We start from the raw sequence: 23,911 nt of genomic DNA on the forward strand, positions 1-23,911 counted from the left end.
GCATCCCTCCCTTGAAGTTTCCACTAGGGAAGCAGTTTTCATTCCCATCTGGGGTTCTCTAGGACCCTGCTAGCAGAGGCAGAAGCAAGCACTTGCTGAAACAGCTCCTCCCACCCAGCAACACCACCTTTATGGGGTGCACTGGCCATCTGCAGGGTCCCCATCCAAGTGTAGGGCAATTGTAGGCATTTTGTGCAACCCCACACTCTGGAGTTGCACAAAAGCTAAAAGAACTGGTGGCCTAGAAGTTGTGCCCTTTACTTCTGTAAAGCTGTGCCCTTCAACAGCTAAAGAGAGGAGCAGGATATCTGAAAAAACAAAAACAAACAAACAAACAACCCCCCCCCCCCCAGGATCTCCCCCTTTAATGCCACTGACATTGTCTGGTCTAAGGAAGTTTTTTGGGGGTAGATATTTTGCAAAAAGGGTAGGTACTGTGTTTCCCTAATAGATAGCGTGACCATGAATGTGGCCTGGAGTTGGGGAGGACACGATGCAGTTTCCTGGGCTGAAGTCTCTCTCCTTGGGCCAGGCAGAATCTGGCATTACTGTGGAGTTTGTGTGCTTGCCCCTAATTTTTAGGCAACGCCTCATGTTGCTAAACCGTAACCCTTTTGTCCAATTAAAGAAACGTCTTGACAGGTTCCTTCTTGATTGGCAAGATTATGACTGGAACACAGCATCCATAGGCAAGGGTTTAAAAGCAGGGGGAAATCATTATGTCCCTGCCAGAACGGAAAGGATTTCCTCTCCGCTCAAACACCCCCAATTTAGAATGACAAATCTGTAGAGAAACTTGACATAAATATTGTTACATCCCCTCTCTCCTTCTGATGGGCACCAATACCCCCAAACATCAGTTCTGTGTACAGTAAGACATTGCTCCTCTGCTCCTGTAACCATTCCAATAATTGAACAATATAATATAATCTCATGGAAATTCCGGGGCACACTGGGGAGGCGATACAGGAGCAGCAGGAACTGATTACCACTATTTGTCAGTAGGAGAAAGGGTCGGGAGGGTAAGGGGTGTGGGGCAAGAGGGAAAGAACTTGCTCTGGAAATCTAAATGGAGAGTGTGTTATGCAGACAGAATACATGAGAGGACAGGCCAATGTGAAAAACAAGGCATTCAGATCTCACAGTGATCGATGCAGTATAAGAACCGAGACAGACAATGAGAAGATGAGGACTCTTGTCAGGATGAGAGCAGTGATATTCAGTAAGCCCGGACTGAGCTAAATATTTATGCAACTGCCTAACATTAACCAGGCGCTTAAGTTAATTGGACTTTAACATGTAGTTAAATGCTTTCCTGAAGCTAAGTCATGACTCACCAGTGGCAGAGAGAAGGCTGTTTATTTGGTTGGTGTTTAAATGTGCGTTTTATTTTTGGAAAGCTGCTTGAGTCCATGGCTGTCATTTTCCATGCATTTCCTCTCTCTCTCTTTTAAAAGCTTCTGGTTAAAAATAAAAACCAACCAACCATCCAACAGTAGCAGGGAGAACAAAGTGAGTGTGAAACCAGCAACTGAGAGGGGGGGAATCATAGCTGCTCTGACAGCATGGGGATTTGTCATTGTTCACGTCACTGCTTTAGATGATATCTCTCTCCCAGTATGTATAGTTGTGGAATACTGAGATATATTTAACGATCCCACTGTGGTTCACGATATGTACTGTAATATAGCTGCCAAAATATCACCACATGGGCTGTGTAAAGAATATCTTTTTCTTGTATGCAGACATAGATTCCAAGGCCAGAAGGGATCATTGTGATCATGGAGACTGACCTCATGTCTGACAGGCCACGGAACTTCCCCAAAATAATTCCTAGAGCAGATCTTTTAGAAAAACATCAGAGATCAATGACCAGGTTCTGTAACCAGAGGATAGACTCTGTATCATGGGAAGACTAGGCACTGCAAACCACCCACCAGATGTCAAGTTGGGCACTCTTCTACCCCATGAGTTACTGTCTGCAATGCTGCCGCACAGTCACAGCATAGGGAGGAAATGAGGCCTATTGTTGCAGCAAATCTGGTTGAGCCTGGTCCGGGATCTACGATCAAGTGGACAAGAAGGCAGGTGCAGGTGATGGACTCCTGAATTTACTTAGTGTGTTAAACTTTTCCACGCCATAAGAACATAGTTTTCAGCTCCCTAGCAGTGCTGATCACCAGTGGATGGTAAAGAGCAGCACTTTTGTCCAGAAGTGAGTTAGCTGCTAATGAAAAGTGGTATCAAAAGACCAGCTTTGGTGTCATGCCCTCCCCCCCGAATATAAGCAGATCTTTAAGTCAGTGCTGTGTGTTATTTCCTATCTGAAAATGGGGCATCAAGTTTCACCTGTCAAAGCTGTCCAGGCAAATCTAGCAGTAATGGCATCTTGTCAAAGGTCTGTCAGAGTTACGTGTGCTAGCACATACAAACTGAAGTTTGGTGTGTACTTCAAGCAGCCACTAATAATACAAGTGGCCAGATTCAGCTCTGTCTTGACAAACTGTGTAGCAACAGTGTCCCCAAGCTGCAAAGCAATCCGAAAACACCAGGGCCAATGCAGATAGATGAAGGCCTGAAGGATCTGCTCCTGAGGAGGTTCTTGATAGTTTTTGTATCAAGATAGTACAGGAAGAGATTTTCCTTTTCACAGGTGTTCCAGGTGAGGCTGATGTGTCAGACTATGGTCAAGTTTTGCTCCCCAGCATGTGACAACTGGTTGGAATGGCAGTAGCCATCCTTGTACCTGGCTTGAGATGGGTTGATTGGCAAGATGATTGTTTAGTTAGAAAGTAGTTGCCACAGTCTTGGTTTCACTAAGAATTCGTTTCCATTGCTGGAAGTAAGTGATCAAAGTATCCACGTCTTGGCTGGGATTCCCTTCAATCCTATGGAAGTCATTTCTAGTGTCAGGAATACAGATGTGATCAGCATACGCACGCTTCTCAGCCTGCGTCTCAGGAAGGTCATATGAGTTTATGTTGAATAAAAGGGAAACCAAAACAGGCCCTTGTGGAAGGTCATGGTGGAGGTATTTAAGGCAACGGATTTTCTCCCCAACTTGCAGGATGAAGCTTTCATTACTAATCATTTCTCAGATGAACCACATCCTTGACCTATAGGGAATAAATTGCAGCAGCTGGGCCATCTCTTATAAAGGATATATGGCCCACTCTTCCAGGCCCCTGCTCATGCAAGCAGTCTTTACTCATGTGAGGCATCCCACTGACTAACACTATGATATTCATGTGCTAAATTGTATTTGTCATCCACCTTTGGTCACTTCACCTGTACTCTGCCTGATAATTCATCTCTGCCAGGACTGCTTCTAACATTCCAAACCTCCCTGGGGCTTCAAACAGCTACCATTAAAAAAGAATGGATCGCTTCTTGTCCCACAAATGACTCTAGGGTGGAGGTATGGGAGGTAAATACACAAGCTTTATACACTGTGTGTATATTCTATGTCCTAGGTAGATCATTGGAGACACCTAAATTGAAGACTGACTAACCCTTTTCACTACTTTAGATTACTTACATATAACTGACAATTTCTGAAGTTTCCCATGCTTGCTCTCCACCTCAGGTGGAATGTTTGTTTTGAAAGTTTGAGCAAAAACAGTGCAGCCATGTTCAAGAAGTAGTCACTGAAAAACTGGTAGTTTCCCAACATTAAGCATTTCCAGTCATTTTTACTAAAAGTAGCTTGAGTGCCTCCATGGTTTGAAACAGCAACTTGAAATTTTATACACACATATGCAATGTATACAGTATATGTAATCTCCTTCCCCACCCACATGTGTGTGTATGTTTATAAAGGGAAGGGAAGGCAAGCTCTCATGGATGGACAAGGCACAACTATGAAAGGAAATACCCGACCAGGCCTCTTTAAATATCGCCCTACCTATCATCTCTCATTCACTACTGAGAGGATGATTTCTGCCGCCAATTGGCCACTGATGCCAGCCCCCGGCAGCCACTTCTTAAATTTCTGTCTGTATCCATCTGTTGTCTCTGGTCTTATACTTAGATTGTCATCTCTTTGTGGCATGGACTATCTTTTGGTTCTGTGTTTGTACAGTGCCTAGCACAATGGGGTCCTGGTCCATGACGAGGGTTTCTAGGCGCTACAATAATACAAATAATTAACAATCACAGTTATAATTCATTGTTTATCTGTGCTCTCTCCCGCAATAGGAGGACACCAGCTTACAACTTTGCACCACCCGAGATCTGCATGTGCATCCAGTGTTAAAATCGGGGCAGTTTGAAGCACTAGTATTTACCAACCTCTGACAGCCAACGAGAACATGCTCAAGGCAATGGAATTAAAACAGTCACCAAACCGAAAGCACCAAGGAGAATGAGGAGGAGGAAGCTGCCTTCATACAAGGCACACTACTGCTACAGCAGCTGCAGGCATCAGTGGTTTCTTTTCCTTTTTCCACCCCCGTCTTTGCTTGGCTACAGGCCAAAGCAAGTCACCTGCGCACTGTGCTTCCCACCGAACAAACAAACAAAGCTCTGAGTGGTATCTGTGGTAAACAACTTTTTCTGCAGTGCTGTGAAAGCATGGATGGCAATGGGGGAGCAGTCCTCTGCTGGTTACTGTCTAGCAAAGTAGGGCTCTCGGATACAAATTACCAGGGCTTTGCACAACTCCTCTGCATGTGCTGCTTTTGCACAAACTCATTTACCTTGTGACGTAATCAGATTCAAAGCTGCAGATGAAACCAGGGGAAGCTAATGAGAGCTGTGGCTGCTCAGAACACTTTTATGTGGTCACCTACATATGAATGCAGGTATCTAACTTTAGGCACGCCACTTTGTAAAGACTGGCCTGGGTGCCACTGTCCCGCCTAGCCTCTTCTTTTCTCCACTGAATGAACCAGGGTGAGAGCAAGCAGCATGAGAGTAGAGTTGATGAGTATGTACGATTGGTGAGAGCAGCACCGTTTTACCTAACCCCTGGTCACGGCTAAATTCTGCAACAAAATACTAAAGAACGTTAATAACTGCCATTGTGCTGTGTTCTCACTGACCTCAGCACGCTGGCACAGGGTTGCAAACAAGAGAGTCTAGTTAATCCCATGCTCTGCCTCAGACATTTACTCACATCTCTCCATCCCTTCACCAAACAGGTGTTGATTGTGTTAAAAAAAAGTGGGGGATAAGATTTACAGGATGAGATTTTCTAAAGTACCTAAGGGGGTTAGGAGCACACCTCCCATTGGCTTTTGAGACTAAAATAGGGAGGAAAATATATCAGATCATAATCCTGAATGTACTTGTATGAGTACGGTAAGCAACGTTTGATGTATTTAGCTGCTCCTGGTAATTAGAGGAGCAGTACAGGAAGTGCAAACTATTGTTATTAGTAATATATTATTAGCATGGCTAACTGTACCAAAGGGCAATGAGACATCTCAAAGAATCATCCTAAATGCCTGCCCATTTTCCATTGCTAGGAGAACATCAATCAATGAGACACTGCAGTGTCTCTAATAGTGCCAGGTCTGAAACCTGGTTGGCAGGGATCAAGAGACTCCTCTCAATACGTTTGCTCCAAAAAGGTAAGTTCAATTTAAGTATTATAGTTGTATTTCAATAGCACCTGGAGGCTCTAAAGAGGATCAGATCCTCACTGTGCAAGGCACTGTACACACACTCAGTAAGAGACAGTCTCTGGTTCCAAAGAGCTGAAAAACTAAATAGACAAGGTGAGAAAGAAAACAGAGGTCCAGAGAAGGGAAGTGGCCTGTTCAAGATCACTCTGTTGACACAGCAGGTCAGCGGTAAAGCCAGGATGAGAACCCATGTCTCGAATGCCACTCCACTGCTCTGTTTACTGGACTACACAGGCATGGGACATTTAGTGAGATTATTACAAGGTAATTCCTTAAGGAAGCATCTACTAATTCGAAGCAGGCTGGTATCCTGCCCTGTCTTTAAGCAGTATTAATTATCTCCAGAAACAACAGAACCAATTCCTCTCCGCACTTTCCCCCCCCTTTTTTTCTTATAACTAGTCATGAAGGACATGGGTCCAACTTGCAAGAAAAAGCCCAAATGCTCTCCAACATTTTGGATCTCAGGGCCAGTAATTTCACCAGGCTACTTGCAGAATAAGGTGCTACTCAATGAGAGGAAGGTGGCAGAATCTGGCTATGCATGAACAAAGATGACAGACGCTCAACCTGAGATGTTAGGTTTGTCCCTTCCAGGAAGGGTGAAAGGATAGGCTGCCACTCATGGTAAAGCCAGCTGTCTCAGACAGTGAATGCTGAAATGGTGCTGTTATCTGGAAGGTGGCTTTTTGATGGACTCTGGTTTAATTGTCTGAAACAGACCCAAAGGTTTCGCAGCAATCGAAGAATTCTTTTTAAAATCAGGTTTAGCTGCTCAAGTAGAGGAATGCCCAATGCCTTTGAGAGTAGGGTGGGGTGGGATCCATGCCAGTGGCCTTGGGCTACCTTCCTCTTTGTACTTTGTTTCACTGGACTGCAGGCTGAATTTCCCTGAAATAATAGGTGAATTCACCAAAGGGCTATGGCTTAATAAACGAAATGCCAAGCCTGGGAAAGAAGTCTGTTGGCAGGCTATTAAGGAAGTGCAGGTTGTTTGGGCAGCCTGTTGATAAGACCATTTTATCAGAGTTGCAAATGGCAAAGCAGCTGAAATGGCTCTATCTGGGGTTATATGGTGAGGTGAGTAAAAGCTGAGACACTGTGTTCTTGAGCTGCTTTCTGCTGACTGAGAGCTCTGTGGTGATAATAACTTAGCCCCCTTGGGACTCAAATAACCCTCTTTCATCATGCCCATGTCTGGGAAGCATCACAGGTTCCCTGGTCCTCCAGTTTCACTGAAAACCCTGAGCCCTACATGAAACTGATCTGATCCCCTTTCCTCCCAGCCCCACTACCCACAAACACAACCAACCAAAGAATGCCTGGCACAGGAGTTTGGAGTACAGAGGGGCATTATCACTCAGAGAATCCTGGGCCTTGTAGCCAGGAGAAACCAACTGAATCGCTACAGGGAGCCCCAGTTCTGCTGGCTGTGGTCTACTGTAGATGAGGGGGATGTACAGGGTACAGTGGCTGAGATGACGTTAGCTGAGATTGTATACTGAGACCACATAGTTGAGGTAACTTGTTTTTATATGGCTGAATTCAACTGATGCTCACAGATACTATACCATTTTCAAACAGCCACAGAGACAAAGTCCTTTTTTATTCCTTTTCTTCCAGATTTGTCCTGGTAATGTGTGCACACACCTATATTCTACTCTTTCCTATCCTTTCTTTCCCTTATCCACAATGCATCACATGAGCCTTTAGCCCAGGCCCTGTCCAAAAAGAAAGACTTTAGGCTTGGATTTATTTAATTTATTGAATTTCTGGGCCAGATACTCAGCTGGGGTAAATAAGCCTAGCTCTGAGTCAATGGAACTATGCTGACTTACATCAGGATAGCCAAAAATTTGGCCCTCATTGGGTAAGAACTCTTCCACCCCCACCCACAAAAACACACAGAATTATTGCAAATAAATTCTTTTGCATAGCAGCTAATTAAAAAAAAGAAACAAAACCAAAGCACCCTCAGGCACTAATCAATAATAATTGTTATTTATTCACAATGTAACAATTGTAGGAGTCAAGATTCAGATCAGTTTCAGAAATAAAACCACATTGTTCGATAATTATATTGTGTACCCTTAACTGGCTGCCAGATAGACTATGAAGCAAAAGAGGGGACTGATCCCTGAAGTCTTTGTTCATGGCTTGCCTGTGCCCATGCAGTCTTTTCTGCACAGAACAGAGAATCAGCCACCCTGTGGGGCAGTATTCCCCTTTCTTCAGGGCGCCTGCACTCTTGCTGTGTTCATGGCATCTTTGGTATCTGTGGGTCAGACCTTTGCTTTCTTATGTCTACACACAAAGAAAAACCCATGGCTGGGGCGCTGGAACAATTTTTACAGTGGGGTTCTGAAAGCCATTGAACCAAACTGTAAACCCTGTATACGATGGAAACCACTTCAAGCCAGAGGGTGCAGGAGCACCCTCAGCATTCCTAGTTCCAGCACCTATGTCCGTGGCTGGCCTGTGCCAGTTGACTTGGGCTTGCGCTGCTGTTTCATTGCTGTGTAGACTTCTGAGCTCGGGCTGGAGCCCGGGTTCTAGGACTCTACACTCTTCCCCTGACGAAAGTATGCATAGAAACTCCTCAAGGTGAACTCTGCAGACTTTCTACCAATTCAAAGATATTCCTATGTAGGGAAAATAACTCACCCACAGTTTTTACTAAGCCTATAATAAAGGGAAAACTGACTGATTTCAGTAAGACAACAGCCAAGAATAGACTCCAGTAGTTGGCTCTATATGTATTAAACTTTCCCTATTGTAATTTTTTATTAGTAAATATAGCAGTATTTTAGTCCATTTTAAGCTGAAGGGATAAATAGATGATGACCATGATTCATTCAGGCAAATCAAACCCATCCACGTCTAAATGTAGATCATGCACTTGTCACCATGGAAGGCTCCAAATTTCATTTTTTTTCCTTTAAAGTAAAAGTCTGCATTATACAAACCAAACCACAGATCAACCAGCAGCTTTGTATTAAAAGATCATTTGGTGACATTTTAATCTCAGATGGTAATGTGGATGTTTATCATTTCAGATCTCCCCTTCCTGCAACCATCCACAGATGACAAGATTCATGAAATTGCAACTGCCAAGGAGAGAAATGAAAATTAACCTAGTGCCCATCAGCTGCCTCAACACCACCCTTTCCAAGCCAGCCTTGACCACCTCTCTTCGTTGCTGAGAGAGAATGCCTTCTACATGCAGCATGCTTCCCATTCAGCCTGCGATGTCTTACATACCATGACCACATGTTAGTGAATAACAAACTCTGTCATGTTAAACAGATTGCTTTAAATCCAACACTTTCTTTCTGATTCTAATTTGCTTTACTTTTCATGCTACTTTCTCACATATAAAAGGGGAACTGGGAGGAAAAATAAAAAGACACATGCACACCTGAAAATCTTTTTCATGTACCTGCTGCTGCTACCACTCAGTGCTGAATTTGAATAGAAATGGATGGGAGGGAGATGGCGAAGGATGAATAACATTTCATGCCCTGTAGTCAAACATAATTTCAAGTAGGAAACGAGTGCTGACTAGTAAGATGTCTCATCTTGTTAGAAGGCTAATGCACACTTCAGAACCCTTTCTTTGAAGACTAGGGTCTAATTTCCAGTTTTCAATTATTAGTTTGGTAATAATTTTTCAGAAAAGGGGCCCTTTTTGTGAAAGGAAAGGAATGGTCAGAGGGGAAAAAAAAATCCCTAGTGCTAGTGGTTTGACCAGCCCAATTAAATTGATATCAACTGAACTGCTGTGCAAAGAAACCTTAACATTCCGCTACTGCATTTCTCCTGAAAGACCCATGGGTGAGATTTTCCACATGTTCCAAGTGACTTAGGAGCACACAGCTTAATGACTTTCAATGGAACTTGTGCTCCTAAAACACTTAGGTACTTGTGAAAATCCCACCCAGATGTGCTTAACTTCATACACTGGTGTATGCTGTTTGCATCTGTATAATTTGTTCTCTGTCCTACAGCTGAGATTTTCAAAATTGGTTGTCTAAAGTTAGGCTCATATGTCCATATTGGGATACTTAACTATATGGTCTGATTTTCAAACATGTTGAACTCTCATCAGTTTCCACTGAAGTCGACAGAAGCTGCTGGATGCTCAGCACTTTTACAAATGAATTCACTTATTTAGGTATCTAAATATGGATTTAGAAGGCTAATTTTAGGTGCCCAGTTTTGAACAGCTCAGCACACCTGTAAGGAAGTTCCAACTCCCAGCTGATGGGACAGTTGCCATTTTTGTCTTTGGGTCCAACCTGCTAGAGGGCAGACATCCACACAGCATTCTTGCTTGTAGACCTTACTTTTATTCTTTCTTGACTTCTTGTTCTTGTAATATAAAATAATGGTAATGATGGGCTGGATTTACAAAAGATCTCAGCACCAAAGAAGATGAGCTCTTTCAAAATTCAGGCCATTTATTTTGGTGCATAAATGGGAAATGAGCTCTTCTCAGCTGCTGTCACATCAGGGCACACCCTGGTTTTTAGCATATAGAGAATAGTTCAACTATATGCAGAATAATATAGAATGTTCTTCAAGGGGACATGGAGAAGAAAAAATAAAGATGATATCCCTTAGTAGGACTGAAATGGACCAACAAGAGAGTCTGCTTCACCCCAAATGGACAAGTCTCTAAGGGCCAGATTGACCAAGGTATTTAGGCACCTAAAGATGCAGATAGGTGCCTAGTAGGGTTTTCAAATCAGCCTATGCAGGTTAGGTGCCTAAATCCCATTGAAATGTACCATCCCCACAGAGCAACTGACCATGCTCCAGCCCAGGGCTATGGGGACTCAAAAGGACTTCCATGTAATGGCTGCTTCCAACTGCTCTGGGCCAGGGTGGAGACAGGCACTGGAATGGAGAACAAGGAGCCAGTCTCTCCCGTGCTCTCAATGACCACCCTGCTGGCACCCAGGTGGCATGGAGGAGTAAGCAGTCTGACTAGAATGCAAAAGGGACAACAGGCAGACTAGGGGAAAGGGAGGGAAAGCAGTAAACTGAGACAAGGAGTCTGACAATACTCTGATTGGAGTGTGGGGAGACTGAAAGCCAGGGATGTGAAGAGCAGTCTGGGACTGGCTGGGCAAGGAAACAGGGGCTGGGAGCCAGGGACTAGGGGAGGCTGGGGCTGGTTGGGTGGGAGACTGGGATGGCAGCTGTGGGGCGGGGAGACTGGGAGTAGGAACACTGAATTTGGAGGAGTTGGGGGGAGGGGAAGAGATTGGGACTAGCTGCACAAGGAGACCTGGACAAGGCACCAGCGTGTGTGCGCGGGTGGGAAACAGGGCACTGGGAGGAGAGACATATTGACAAGGAGCTGGTGTTTGTGGGGAGAACAGGGACTGAATGGGCAAAGAGACTGGGATAAGGAACCATGAAGGGGGCAGGAGGAAGACTGAGTTTAGATGAGGAGCCCAAAGAGGGAGAGCAGGACTGGGAGCCAATGGAGGTGGAAGGAGAGAGACAGACTGGAGGAAGAGCTGGGAACTGGGGAGAGACTGGGATTTGGGGGTAGATTAAGACTGGGACAGCAGGCCTGGAGAGGGAGACTAGTACTGGCTGGGTAAAGAGGCTGGGACTGTGATGAGAAGCCCAAGGGGTGGAGTCTGGGACCAGGTAGTCAAGGAGAATGGGACAGACACAAGAAGTCAGGGGTGGGGAAGAGAAAGGATGGGGACAGGTTGGAGGAAATAGGGCAGAAGGGGTCAATTTGGGGAGAATGGGCAGAAGAATCCTGAGTCTCATGACTCCTCTGATCCCAGCAAATATCTGTCAAGCCCACTAGCAAAGTGTGTGTCTCATCCCCCTCTAGCGATGGTCCATATAAAGGAAGACAATTTACTCTTGCTATCAGGGCTATTAAGTGGCTGAGGTCTATGCAGTGGATATAAAGGCTCCAACCCTGCTGATAGAGTGTGTGTACCAATATGCCTCTGCATGATGGAATTTATGTTTTTTTCAGTTTGCATTATTTAAAACGTAGGAAATTACAAACCAAAAACTACATTAAAAGAACATTATTTAGATTAATTTGGCCCCCTTGTTCATATGCATTCTTACACTGATTCATCCCCAGAGCAAGTCTATGCTGAACAATGAAAGAGGCAGAGGATCTGTGGAAAAAATAGCATGTGATCATATAATTAAAGATGATCATAGGACATACACCACAAAAGGGCAGAATTAAGGTTGCACAAACAACCTGAATTCTGGCATGTCCTAACTTTTGAGTCCATGACTTTACAAACTTAATGTTCTTTCAGCATAGCTTTTTGGTGCATAACTTATATATAAAACATCTTGAAATTTTTCTTTTGCAAAAATTGTGCATTTTTTCTGCTTGCTTGCTTCATTAGCAATACCTGATCTTGTCTACACTGTTTTTGCTGGAGGGCTCAATGGTCAACTAGAGATGTTATAACATCACAAGAGACCAAAGCCATAGCCCAATTAGGAGGGGAAAGGATTTGTAGTCAGACTCCTTACGACTCTCTGAGGGTTTCTTGGTTTTGTTAACACCCATTTAAGTCAGGAGAGGAAAGATGTCTTTGTGAAAGTTTCAGATGTCCCTGTCTCTTCAACTGAGGGCTAAGAAAACTTCCATTCCTGGGCCTCCAAAGAGGTCTCTGGATCTCCAAAGAACCCTCCTGTGAAACCTGGGAAGATAAGACTTGATATTCCAGACATTTTAAAGGTAAAAACACAAGCAGAAATAAATCCAATTAACCTCCCTTTCCTCAACTTTCAGGCTTTCTTTATACACTTGATAGAAGGAAAAAACAGGTAGAAACCCAAATATTGTTGTTTTACAGGTCACCTTTTAATTAAAGTTTCTTCCATATATTCCACATACCCTAATATTCTTCACAAAATGAGGAGTTAGGGTCCCATCCAACATCCACTATAGTCAATGGGCTTCTTTCTACTGCTAATGGACTCTGAAGCATACTCTCAAGTACAAGTAGAGCAGTGGCCACGTGCAGGTAAATGTGGCAACCATTATGCATATGAACTTCGACTTAATACATTCAAACCTTAGACACATCATTCAGGGTTGGGAAGTTGGCCCAGACACAAGGGTTATCTTTTCTAAAATGTATGATGAGTTCTATAGCTCTACCTACATTTGAGAGGTGGGCAGAGGGGACTTTGGTTTAATGACTCATAGGAAGGATAGCACCTCTAATTGTAACATTCTGGATCCCTGTTACCACACTGCAGTGTCAGCAATGGATGTACAATAGGGGACATCATATGATCGGGCAGAAGTCCACAAAAGCCAATAGCTTTTATCTGCTCACACTCTATATTTATTCACCCCTTCAGAATTAAAATGAGGTTAAGGATAGCAATTCTGATGAGGATGATGAAGGGGTGGCTTTGGTGGAAACTACTGTGAAATCTCCCTGAATGCTGTGAGTTAGGGCAGACATTGAACAAGTTACACCCTGGGACCAGTCATTCACTTCTAGCCTGTCCCAAATTTAATTCAAGATCTCCCTTTGCTCTTATGCACATCCTCACCTTTCTTCAATCCCCACATAGAATTTATACTTCTCCACTCTGGAAGCAGCCTGCAGTTCATTAAATATCTTAAAGGTGCTAATGATTTTTTTAAAACTGTCTAATGTTTTTCCAGCTCATTTCCTGCTGCTATCACCCCAAATCCGGTGGGCAGTAATGACATGTCTGAGGCAGAAAATGGGATTATGATGAACAGAGTGAATGCTGTTGAAATATGGGCTACATTAAACATTTGCAGACTCTCTCTCTCTCTCTCTTTCCCCCCCACCCCACCCCAGCAGGCTTCTGCATTGTATTCCCCTCACATTCAGGCTACAGGTCTCTAGGCTCACCAAGAGGAAGGTAATACAGAGATAATAATAGCAAAATAGAACTCTTAGCATAAATAAAGGCAATCTTGGCTTGAGACTGGCTGAAAAAATTATGTGATGAGTCAGTTTCTATTTACCTCATCACAGGTTACTAATTCAGGGTGAAATTAACTAGGTTTGAGTGAGACTTAAGTGGTGCACAGTTCTTGTGCTGGCCCCCTGCACCGGGGAGAACGTCGCCCACTGAGATCAGCGCCAATGCTAACAGGTCACGCATGGCATTAAAGCAGTCGTGCGTGAAAAGCCTTCATAAAATGTTGCCAAAATGTTCACTATTTTTTTCTGGGTCATTACATTTTGATTTTCATGATTTTTATATGTGAAACGTCTGGGCTTGCTTTAAAACACAACAGCTCAAATTTTTGCATGTTTAAAGATGGAAATCAATCATCAAAGGGAGAGTTTTACTGAGACATTGTTATACTACTAATAATTCATTATTTGTATTGCGATCATGTCTTGAAGCCCCATTGAAGACTGCAGCCCCACTGTGCTAGGTGCCAAATATATATGTAGTAAGTAATAGGGACTGTCCAGGTCTGTATGTCCCAGTTCTGCAGAGCTGAAAATTTTACTAGACAAAATATACAAAGTGTGGGAGAAAGGAAGAAATATGATCCCCATTTAAATGGGGGAAACTAAGGCACAGAGTGATTCAATTACTTGCCTAAGGTCACACACAGGAAGACTACAGCACAGCTGAGAGTTGAACCAAGATCTTCTGTGTCTCAGTCCAGTGTCCCAATCAAAAGATCTCTCTACTGGAAGGACTGACATATCCCAATCCTAGAAGGGGAATTGGTTTAGCACCTGCCCCTTAATGAAATAAACAATTCCCCTGCGGAGGACAGGCAGCCAACACCTTTTCTTCCAGTACTGACGGATGCAGCAAGCAGGCTCACATCTCACTGTGGGTCCTGCCACTTCTCAGAAGTGAAGGAGTCCTTATTTAGACCTTGATCCGACAATGGGATCTACTCGCAGAGCCCCAGCAAAGGGGCAGGCAGAAGCAGATCTAACTGCAGAATCAGCACATTGGTATCATTTTCTCCTCAGACTCCAGTCCACACTGGCTCACTTCCCCTCTTTCCTGTGTCTCAACCTCGTCTGCACTGTGCACCCTCGGCTCTTATTATTAAGCACAAACTGATAATTTTACTGCTAATCTACCTCCACTAAGGTGTTAGAGACTGTGTGCAAATAAACTGTTGGTAAGGCTGCAAAAGTGGCTTTTATGCTAGCACAATTGTGGACTATGTGCTCCAATATAATTTAGAGCAGTCTGAAGGCTGCTTTAAATTACATCAACTGCACCAACGTGTTAAACTGGCAGCCTACAATCACTGGGGCATAAGAAAACCTCAGCCACATCCCTTTCTTGCATCTATACCCCCTATATGTGCAGCCAGTGACTCAGGAACTGCTATGCTGTCTCTGCACTACCAGGCAATTCCTGTATGCTGTGGTAATTCTTTTGTGGCTAGTTATAGTAGGGTGGGGAAAAGTGGTTGCACCACAATGGAGAATCTAGGCCATGGAGTGAATTTCTTTGTCCAGTTTCCTCTTTCTGTAAATGTGTATTTTTCTGGGGTGGGTGGAAATATCTTTATTTAAAAAGAACATATATCTTTTTTAAAAGAAACTACATTTCAAATTGTGCAACTTTGGTCAAAATTAGGGACACTTTGGAAGACAAGATTTAGAGTGAAAACAGGGAAAATGTATCATTTTGTGTTTTCTGCCTTTTTGTGCATGAATATTTTGTAGCACCATACAAAGAAGCGCCTACCCATTGACCGCAATAGATTTGATGAGATGAATAACATTTTTTTGTTTTTTAATCTCTGCATTCCCCTACAGAATGCTAGTTTAAATGGCGGGGAAGAGAGAAAACAGCTGGCAGTTCAGAAGAAAAAAATGTTCTGAATATGCTAAGCATGTGATTATCAAAGGTTCATAGCTGAGTCGAATCAAAACCAATATCTTCCAGAACAATGAAAGGCACTTCTCAGTGAGGACTGTTCCCAGGCCAAATTTCATTTTGCAAACACCTTTCAAAAATAAAAAGGTTGTAATATTTATTTCACTTCCTTGATGTTCAAACTGGCTGAACTGATTCTGCTACATTTCTCCAAATATTTCACCTTTATACAAGAAACCAAGCCTGGAAAATTCCAGCCCAAGAAGTGAAAGGACCAGAAAGTTATGCACAAATTTAAACAGGTGGTTAGAATGGAAATCCTGCCCCCCATATCCCAGTCACTTTGCTTGTCTCATCCATCTTTTAGGTCTTGTCTTTTAGATTGTAAGCTCTCTGAGGCAGGGACTATACTCAAATATCATATGTTTGTACATCACCTAGCACAATAAGGTCCTTACCTGGTTGCCCTCTAGGTGCTACCACAAGACAAAAATTAAATGATACTAATACCCATCTTAATTATAGCAGCTGCTGCCACCTTGGTTATAATCCATATCCTAACTTCTTATTTCTGTGCCAATCAGGATTTCATGACCAAAGAGGAAAATAGGTATCTCTTGGATCCATAAACTTGCACTTCACTGTAAAAGACCTCAATAGCTGCTTAATAATTTGCAGATACATAGCTCTTTGTATCTAAAGATCTCAAAGCAAGCTTAACTCATGCCTGGGAGGTACCTGAGTTTTATTAATCTGGTTAACAGATGGGGAAACTGAGGCACTGAGCACTTAAATGATTCGCTCAAGATTACATAGTGAGTCTGTGGCAGAGCTATCAACAGAACTGAAGAGCTGTGATTGGTGTTAGTCAGGCAGTCTACTGCTTTCACTACCACCAGCTAGACAGCACTGCGTTCTCTACATGCCAAGGAAAGGTTTTGGAAAATGCCATCCAGAGTTGTGTGTGTTTTCTTGCTGGTAAACATGAAGCCAGAATTCATTGCTTGTTCTGCTAGCTACCCTTTGTTTTTAGCATACTAATTGCATTGTGTGTGTATAGGTGAATTCTGTACACAGCAAACCCCACCGGGAGAGCAAAGGGGAAACTTCAGGAACTGATGAGTCGCAGAAAGCCTAGGGCAGTTAAAGTGGGAAGGGATTTTCAAATTCCTAGAAGGGGATCAATATAGCTCAGTGAGATTAATTTTACGTTTTAACATTTCTGAAACTGGGGTTGTCCACTGACTCAGACTCCACCAGCATGTGTGAATAGATCTCTCTATTCTCTGGATCAAATTCTGCTGTTCTTACTGACACTAAAGAGTACTTAGTACTAAGTATTAGTGCCCTTCGTACTAGACTTAATATCACAGTAAGGTACTGCTGGTAGAATCAAAACCACAGTATGTAAGTTTAGCCTCTCCAAAGTTACTGAATCCTCCCTTTTTTTGGCTATGATGATGATTATGGTAGCACCTTGACGCCCTTATTATATTTGGCACTTTACAAACAGATAGTGAAAGACAGTCCCTGATCTGAAAAGCTTACAATCCAAACAGACAAGGCAGACAAAGGGGTGGGCATGGGAAATAGAGGGTCTGAGAGGTGAAGCAATTTGCGCAAGGTCACAGAGTAGATCAGCAGTATAGCCAAGAATAGAAGCCTGTCTCCTGAATCCCAGTCCAGTGCCCTACCCAACAGACCATACTGCCTTCCGATCTGTTCCTGACTAAGGGCCCAGTCCTGCAAACACTTATTCCTGAGTATAGTGCTGTAGTCTCATCCACTTCAATGGAAACACTTGCAGTTGTAAGCACTACGTTCTGCAATACATGTTTGCAGGATGAGGCCCAGCATTATCACTCTTCTGCCAGACCCTCTGAGTAGCAATGCACGCAGTGAGGAAGCTGATTTGAGTTCATTCCCATTCACACGATGCCTCTTGCTCAAAAGTGCTGAACAATAATAGACGTAAAAAGGAGTAATGATAAATAAATACAAACCACGAAGCTCCCAAGTGCTTCACAACTGCTGCAGCCCACGCTTTCCAGCCCAGTGTGTTTGTGCACCTGCTCCGGAGCCCATGCCAGCAATGTTAATCTGCACCCAGATCAATTAACCGGAATGCCAGATCGGACCTTCGCAGCTCTGGGGAAGTTTGGGTCCGGATTTGATTCCAAGTGTGAGTGTCACTGCCTGTTCCCCTCTCCAAATAGGAGTGTTTCTAAGAAGTCTCCCTGGCATGAGCAATGACTTGAGGATGAAAGGGTGAGAGGTGGCCTTTTCCAGACCTTCCTAACACCAGCTGGCAATTTCTGAGTTGTCTAGAATTTAAAAGAAATTGCAGTCACAAACTTACCAACAGAGTCTCACCTTCGAAGCACACTCCCAGAGAAAAGAGTGAGCCTAAGTTAACTAAATAATCCTGTGTTCTTTACACACACACACACGAGAGTGTCAATGCATGTATCTCTTCTGCATATGCGAATCGGAGAACAAAATGGCTGCTGTCTATGCAGGCAAGCAGGATTCTTAGAAATGTCAAGGTGCAATAGGCACAAAACAGGCCCAGCTCATTATGAACTGTGTTCTTTGAATTATGACAACCAACACATTGATGTATATCAACAAATCAAACCAAGGTACAGGTGCATGGCTTGTGCTCCATAAAAAAGAGAGTGCAACCAAATGCCATTGCATAGTGAAGCATGAAAGTGGTGAGATAAGGAATGTTATCTGGAAGCTCCTGAGTGACTACTATGAATGGCAGTGACTGGGATGCCAAAATTTAAAACCACCCCGCACAGCTATGCAAAGCCAACCCACACCAGCCCTCCCAAGTCCCCACCAATCTGAAACCTCTGACCTGGTTTGTGGAGGTTCACCAGCCCTTCAAGTCGGTCTCTGCAACTTGGTGCAGATTTATGGATTTACACTGAAATCATACGAAAGCTGGAGTTTGGCATGGTCCTGATGTGAAAGAAGGCAAAACCATGGCAGCTTTGCCTGAATTTTACTTTTGGAATCATTTAAACCTGAAACTCAACATGGAACTCAGGGTGTGGGGCCTAACCCTGCGCTGACAAAGACATTTAATGACCCCCTGCAAAGTGAAACTGCTGGATTCCTCACAGCTCTAGTGGGAATATCCCTTAAGAGGTATCAACCAAATGTACCACTAGGAGAACTGGAAAGATGCTTGTGATTTTCTCTCTTTTGGGATGCCTATAATACAGACCATTCGTGGCTCCTGCCAGCTTCACTTCCAGAGAGTGTTAAGTGATCATTCACGCCTAGATTTATCAAAATACAAATTATTATTTCACTTTACACATATGCTCAGGGTTGCAAGCTATAGAGAATTAAACCAAAACTGCAAAGCCGAACAAAGCCTCTCAGAGCCACAGTCCTGTTTTGAAGTCTGTTTACTTTAAAAACGAATCTTTTTATTGCCTCCAGGCGATAAAAAGGATGCCGTGCATTTTTAAAAACACAACAACCTTGCTTTAAGTTCATTTTAAATCCTAAATGGAAAATTATATTTATTCATTAATCTTCATGCTTAAGAGCTCAGTAAAGGAAATACGCTTCCCAAACACAAACTCGGTTTAGAGAACTTCAGGATTGCATGGTAAAGCACACCAAAGTCAGATGTCAAAATATTAAAGTTATGTGAGAATACAAGAAAATATTATTATGATTATTATTAATTTATTATTTGCAGTAACTGCTCAGCAGCCACAGTCATGGCTTAGACCTCTGTTGTGCTAGGTACTATACACGTATGCAATTAAAGATGTGCTCTGCCCCAAAGATCTTACAGTCTCAACATACGATGAGAGACAACAGTTGGATACTACACACGGCGGGAAGGAGGAGGTAACCTGCCATGATGATATTTAGTGTAATAAGCAGCAGTCACAGCACGCCAGCTGCCTAGCTGTTTTGCCATTTTTCCAGTCTTCAATACCCACGTAGCATGTGGAAGTATATTCGTCAATCCTGGATAATCACATTATTTTCATTATTACAATGGCTCACCTAAACCTTAAGCTTAAGGGTTTAAACCATGCTCTAATTACTATGGACTAGGAAGTTTTGCTCCTTCCTCTGAAGCATCAGGAGCTGGCCACTGTCGGAGACAGAAAAATGTACTAGGTGGACTTTGGGTCTGGTCCAGTCTGGCATTTTTTATGTTCCTAGTATTTCCTTACTGACACTTTTTCCAAAAGGCACTTCTCTCCACAATAAATATTTCAATACTCTAAGGCTAGCAACAGCCGTGTACTATATATTTTCTTTTCAACCAGCAGGAACACCTTCCTTTGGTGCTGTTCAGCAGAATAGCTTGTGAACTATCATGCAAAGCTAACTTCCTTGTGCATACATGCACAGTGCAGCTTTCCTTAAGTCCATTTCAGGGTGTGAGTCAGGTAATTCAAGAGATAACATAGTTGCAAACATGTGTACTTCTGCTGTATACTTTTCATATGGATGACATTCCTGGATTTTGTCTGCCATACGCAATACTACAACAGTAATTACACATGGGATTCTAGGATTGCAGAAAAAACGTATAAACTTAAATTGCATTATCTGAGTAATTTAAAACTGCCATACTGCATGCACACAAGGAGGCAGAGTTAACTTTGGCATTTCCTGAGCTGCAAGCACAACTTTAACTTCAACATTTACTGTCTTTTGCAACCAGTTACGAATGACATTGTGGAGAAAGGTGGGTTCCTTACAATGACTAGTGGCTATTACTAATGTTGACTTTGGCTGAGTGAATATAGCAGATGTCTTGCTCTTCAATCAGTTGCATCATATTGGGGATAGTTGGTCAATTCTTGGCATTATTACTTTGAGTTTTCTGTCTGACCAGAATGGAATTAGTCAGTGATCGGAAAAGTGAGGCCTTGGTAAACACTGGCGACTGCCAGATATAGTGCTGGCTTTTCACACACAAGATCTGCCAAAATACTTCACTAACTCCCCTGCTAGTCCAATCCTGGGGATCAACAGTCTCACAATCCTGGCCTACATCACTCCTGCTATTACCATGTTAAGATCTCACATAACAATGTACTGCCAATACACTTTGGAACATCTACACTGCAGCTGGGACTGTGCTTCCCGGCTGGGGTAGGCAGATGTGCTAGCTCTGCTCAAGCTAGCATGGTAAAAATAGCAGTGTAGCTGTGGGGATGGGTAGCACAGGTGGCTGCATGGGATTGTCTTCTGCCTGGACCCCTAGGTACATACTCAGGCAGCTAGCCTGAGCCCATGCCCATGGTAGGAAGGACGCTCCCAGCTGCAGTAGCAATGTGCCCTCAGATCTGGTAGTGGGCTCTCACACAGATCTGCTAACCATGCCTGGTGAATCATTGTCTACTTTTATCACTGTGGCAGCGACTGGTTGGACATTTTGCTATTTTTACAGCAGTGAGGAGGCAATGGTTCACTATTGCTCTAGTGTTATCATTCCTGCTAAGGAAGCTTTCTTACCAGTATACACTTCCAATATAATATCAGCATATTCCTGCTAAAAATCAGAAGCGATTGTAAGACTTAATGCTCACCTACTTGACACCATCGTGTGCGTGTTCTCCCAACGTCACAATAAGAACTGATTTAAATCTATTGTATGCCTGGGGGTAAAATCATCCCCTGAGAAACACTTTCAGGACCTCATTGTGCTAGGTGCTGTACAAACACATATCAAGAGACAGTTCTTACCCTGAAGAGCTTACAGTCTAAATACAAGACAAAGGGTGGGAGGGGAGACAGAGAGCTGAAGGGGCTTTTCTGAGGGCACACAGCTGGTAAGTGGCAGAGCCAGGAAAAGAATTTAGGTCTCCTGAGCCCCAACCCAGGGTGCTCCACATTAGATCATGATGCCTCTCCATTAAATTTAAAAATGACCATGCTGGGCCCCACTCCTGTAATCAGAACCACATAGGTAGACCCATGGGCTCCATGCTAGTACAGGGATCCATTCTGTCAGCACGAATAGCCTCACTGAATTCAGTGAGTCTGCTCATGTGAGAAAGGTTAACCATGTGCACAAGTGTTTGCCGGATGGGGACCCTGGTTTGCAATGAGTTGCTTGATTATAAGAAAAACAAAATAAAAAAACATTCTTGCCCTCCCTGCAGAGAAACAACGCCCTCAGTCCTCCTCCCGCTCCCAGTGTACTTGGATTACACTTTTTTTTAAAAGCACTTTTTCTTAGATGTGGGAGGAGGGTTCTTTGAGCTCTCATGCGTTCAGTGCTATATTGTACTGTTGCTGCTTTCAACACATTTCACTCAGTTAAACAGTAACTGATGACATTTACACACTTAAATACTTAGGTGCTCTCATCATGGATTTTTAAATCTATAAAGACAAGCATACAGCAAGGCCTCTCACTCACTCACTCACAACCAACCTTTGTGTGAGATATCAAAGCAGTAACGCGTGCCAGCCAAACTGCAACCAGCCTATCACAGGTTCATCAGGTTTCAATGGCCTTGAGCAACTCTGTGTGCAGCGGTCTTCAGACAAGGAATTTATTAAACTTTCCCACAGCCTGACAGGCTTCTCTCTCTTCCTCCTGCCCATCGCCCTCAACCTCTTTCCTTCTGACAAATGGGTTCTGCCAATCTTGTGCTTTTAAAATTTATTTATTTATTTTCTCTCTCTCTCTCTCTTTTAATCTTATCACTGGCCACTAGAGTGTGACTACTCAAGCATCTGTTTGAGGAAAACCCATTAAAGTGCCATCTTAAAAAAAAATAAAAAAGGCAGCAAGCTGTATAGCCCATTAGTGACTAGTTCAGCCTTATTATACTACATTGCTTGATATGACTAGCTTTGCATACATATAACACAAACTAAATTGTTCCTTTATTTATTTATTTGGCTAGCCTAGTTTAGGCTTCGTATGGTGCCCTGTAATAAATTTCATGTTTCAGACAATAGCTTGTTGCCTCTAGCAGCCTGCCCCTTTCATAATCCAGCACTGCTAAAAGCATCTGCTTTGCTTGCCACTTCCTATCAATGAACTGGATCGTTATAGTGACGCCAGCTAGTGCGGCTACAGTTAAGGTGCTGTCAGTTTCCATTCGAGAGAATAATGCTCCCTCTGCTCCTCAGACTCCTACATTTGCCATCCTTTATAGTGTAGCTGTAAAAATTTGCACTAGACTGAGACACTTTCTCTCTTCCTCTCAACAGACTGTGTGCAAATACATAATGTATATATACATTGAAATACATACATATACAGTGATGTAATATATGTGCAATATATGTATATAAATAGTATTTGTGTGTATGTATGAATACATGTAACTGTGATGTATTACTTATGTACATGTGTGTGCATGCATGTATCTATGTATTGTGACAGGGTCGGGCCAGATGGCTACAGGAGAGTGATCCTATTAGGATCCGGGAAGTGCTAAAGAATCCCCCCACCAGCCTAAGAGGGGGATCCACAGGACCTGGACACCAAATGAGTATGGGGGACAACTAATGAAATAACAGGGACAGGAGTGTGATCAAAGGGTCAAACGAAGGGAACCAGACGGGGACACTGAGCAGAGAACCCCGGACAGCGCCCACTTCTCCTCAAAGGCGTCAAGGGAGTCAGTGGACACCGCCCAGAGGAACTCTGCCCGGATACGGGAATGGACGGAGGATCAGAAATAGGCCCCACAGTCAAAGGAGACTCCATCGGCCAACTACAGGAGAGTGATAGAAGGCAGCTATATTAGCCCCAGGTTAAGTAGGTCCCTTTTCCCTGGGTAAGGTAACAAGGAAGGTTCCAGAACAATCAGGAACTTTCTGGAAACAATTAAGACAGACAGGCTGATTAGAACACCTGCAGCCAATCAAGAAGCTGCTAGAATCAATTAAGACAGGCTAATCAGGGCACCTGGGTTTAAAAAGGAGCTCACTTCAGTTTGTGATGTGCGTGCGAGGAGCTGGGCACAAGAAGCTGAGAGTGAGAAGGCATTCTACTGGAAGACTGAAAAGTGCAAGCATCATCAGACATCAGGAGGAAGGTCCTGTGGTGAGAATAAAGAAGGTGTTGGGCAGAGGCCATGGGGAAGTAGCCCAGGGAGTTGTAGCTGTCACACAGCTGTTACAGGAGCCACTGTAGACAGCTGCAATCCACAGGGCCCTGGGCTGGAACCCGGAGTAGAGGGTGGGCCCGGGTTCCCCCCATCCCCGCAACTCCCTACTTGATACCAGAGGAATTGAACTGGACTGTGGGTTCCACCAGAGGGGAAGGTCTCTGGCCTGTTCCCTGATCCACTAGGTGGATCAGCAGAGACTGCGGGGATTGTTCTTCTTCCTTTTCCCCAGGCTGGCCAGTGATGAGGCTAACTGAGTGAACGGCACATTTGAGCCACGAAAGTGGCCAAACT

The 23,911-nt window shown here is 43.5% G+C and overlaps 1 protein-coding gene and 1 long non-coding RNA gene across 17 annotated transcripts in view; one reads left to right on the forward strand and one right to left on the reverse strand.

The window, feature by feature from the left end:
• Positions 1-4,521, forward strand: part of LOC141998271 (uncharacterized) — a 46,435-nt gene extending 41,914 nt beyond the window's left edge. For both annotated transcript variants that reach the window (XR_012641813.1, XR_012641814.1), the window contains exon 3: positions 4,198-4,521. This is a non-coding gene — a long non-coding RNA (uncharacterized LOC141998271). The remainder of the gene's footprint in view (positions 1-4,197) is intronic.
• The window catches only part of TNRC6C (trinucleotide repeat containing adaptor 6C), a 584,197-nt gene that overhangs the window by 250,453 nt on the left and 309,833 nt on the right, over positions 1-23,911 (reverse strand). The window lies entirely within an intron of this gene.

The sequence above is a fragment of the Natator depressus genome, chromosome 14, assembly GCF_965152275.1.
Source record: "Natator depressus isolate rNatDep1 chromosome 14, rNatDep2.hap1, whole genome shotgun sequence".
In the NCBI taxonomy this organism is placed as follows: Eukaryota; Metazoa; Chordata; order Testudines; family Cheloniidae; genus Natator; species Natator depressus.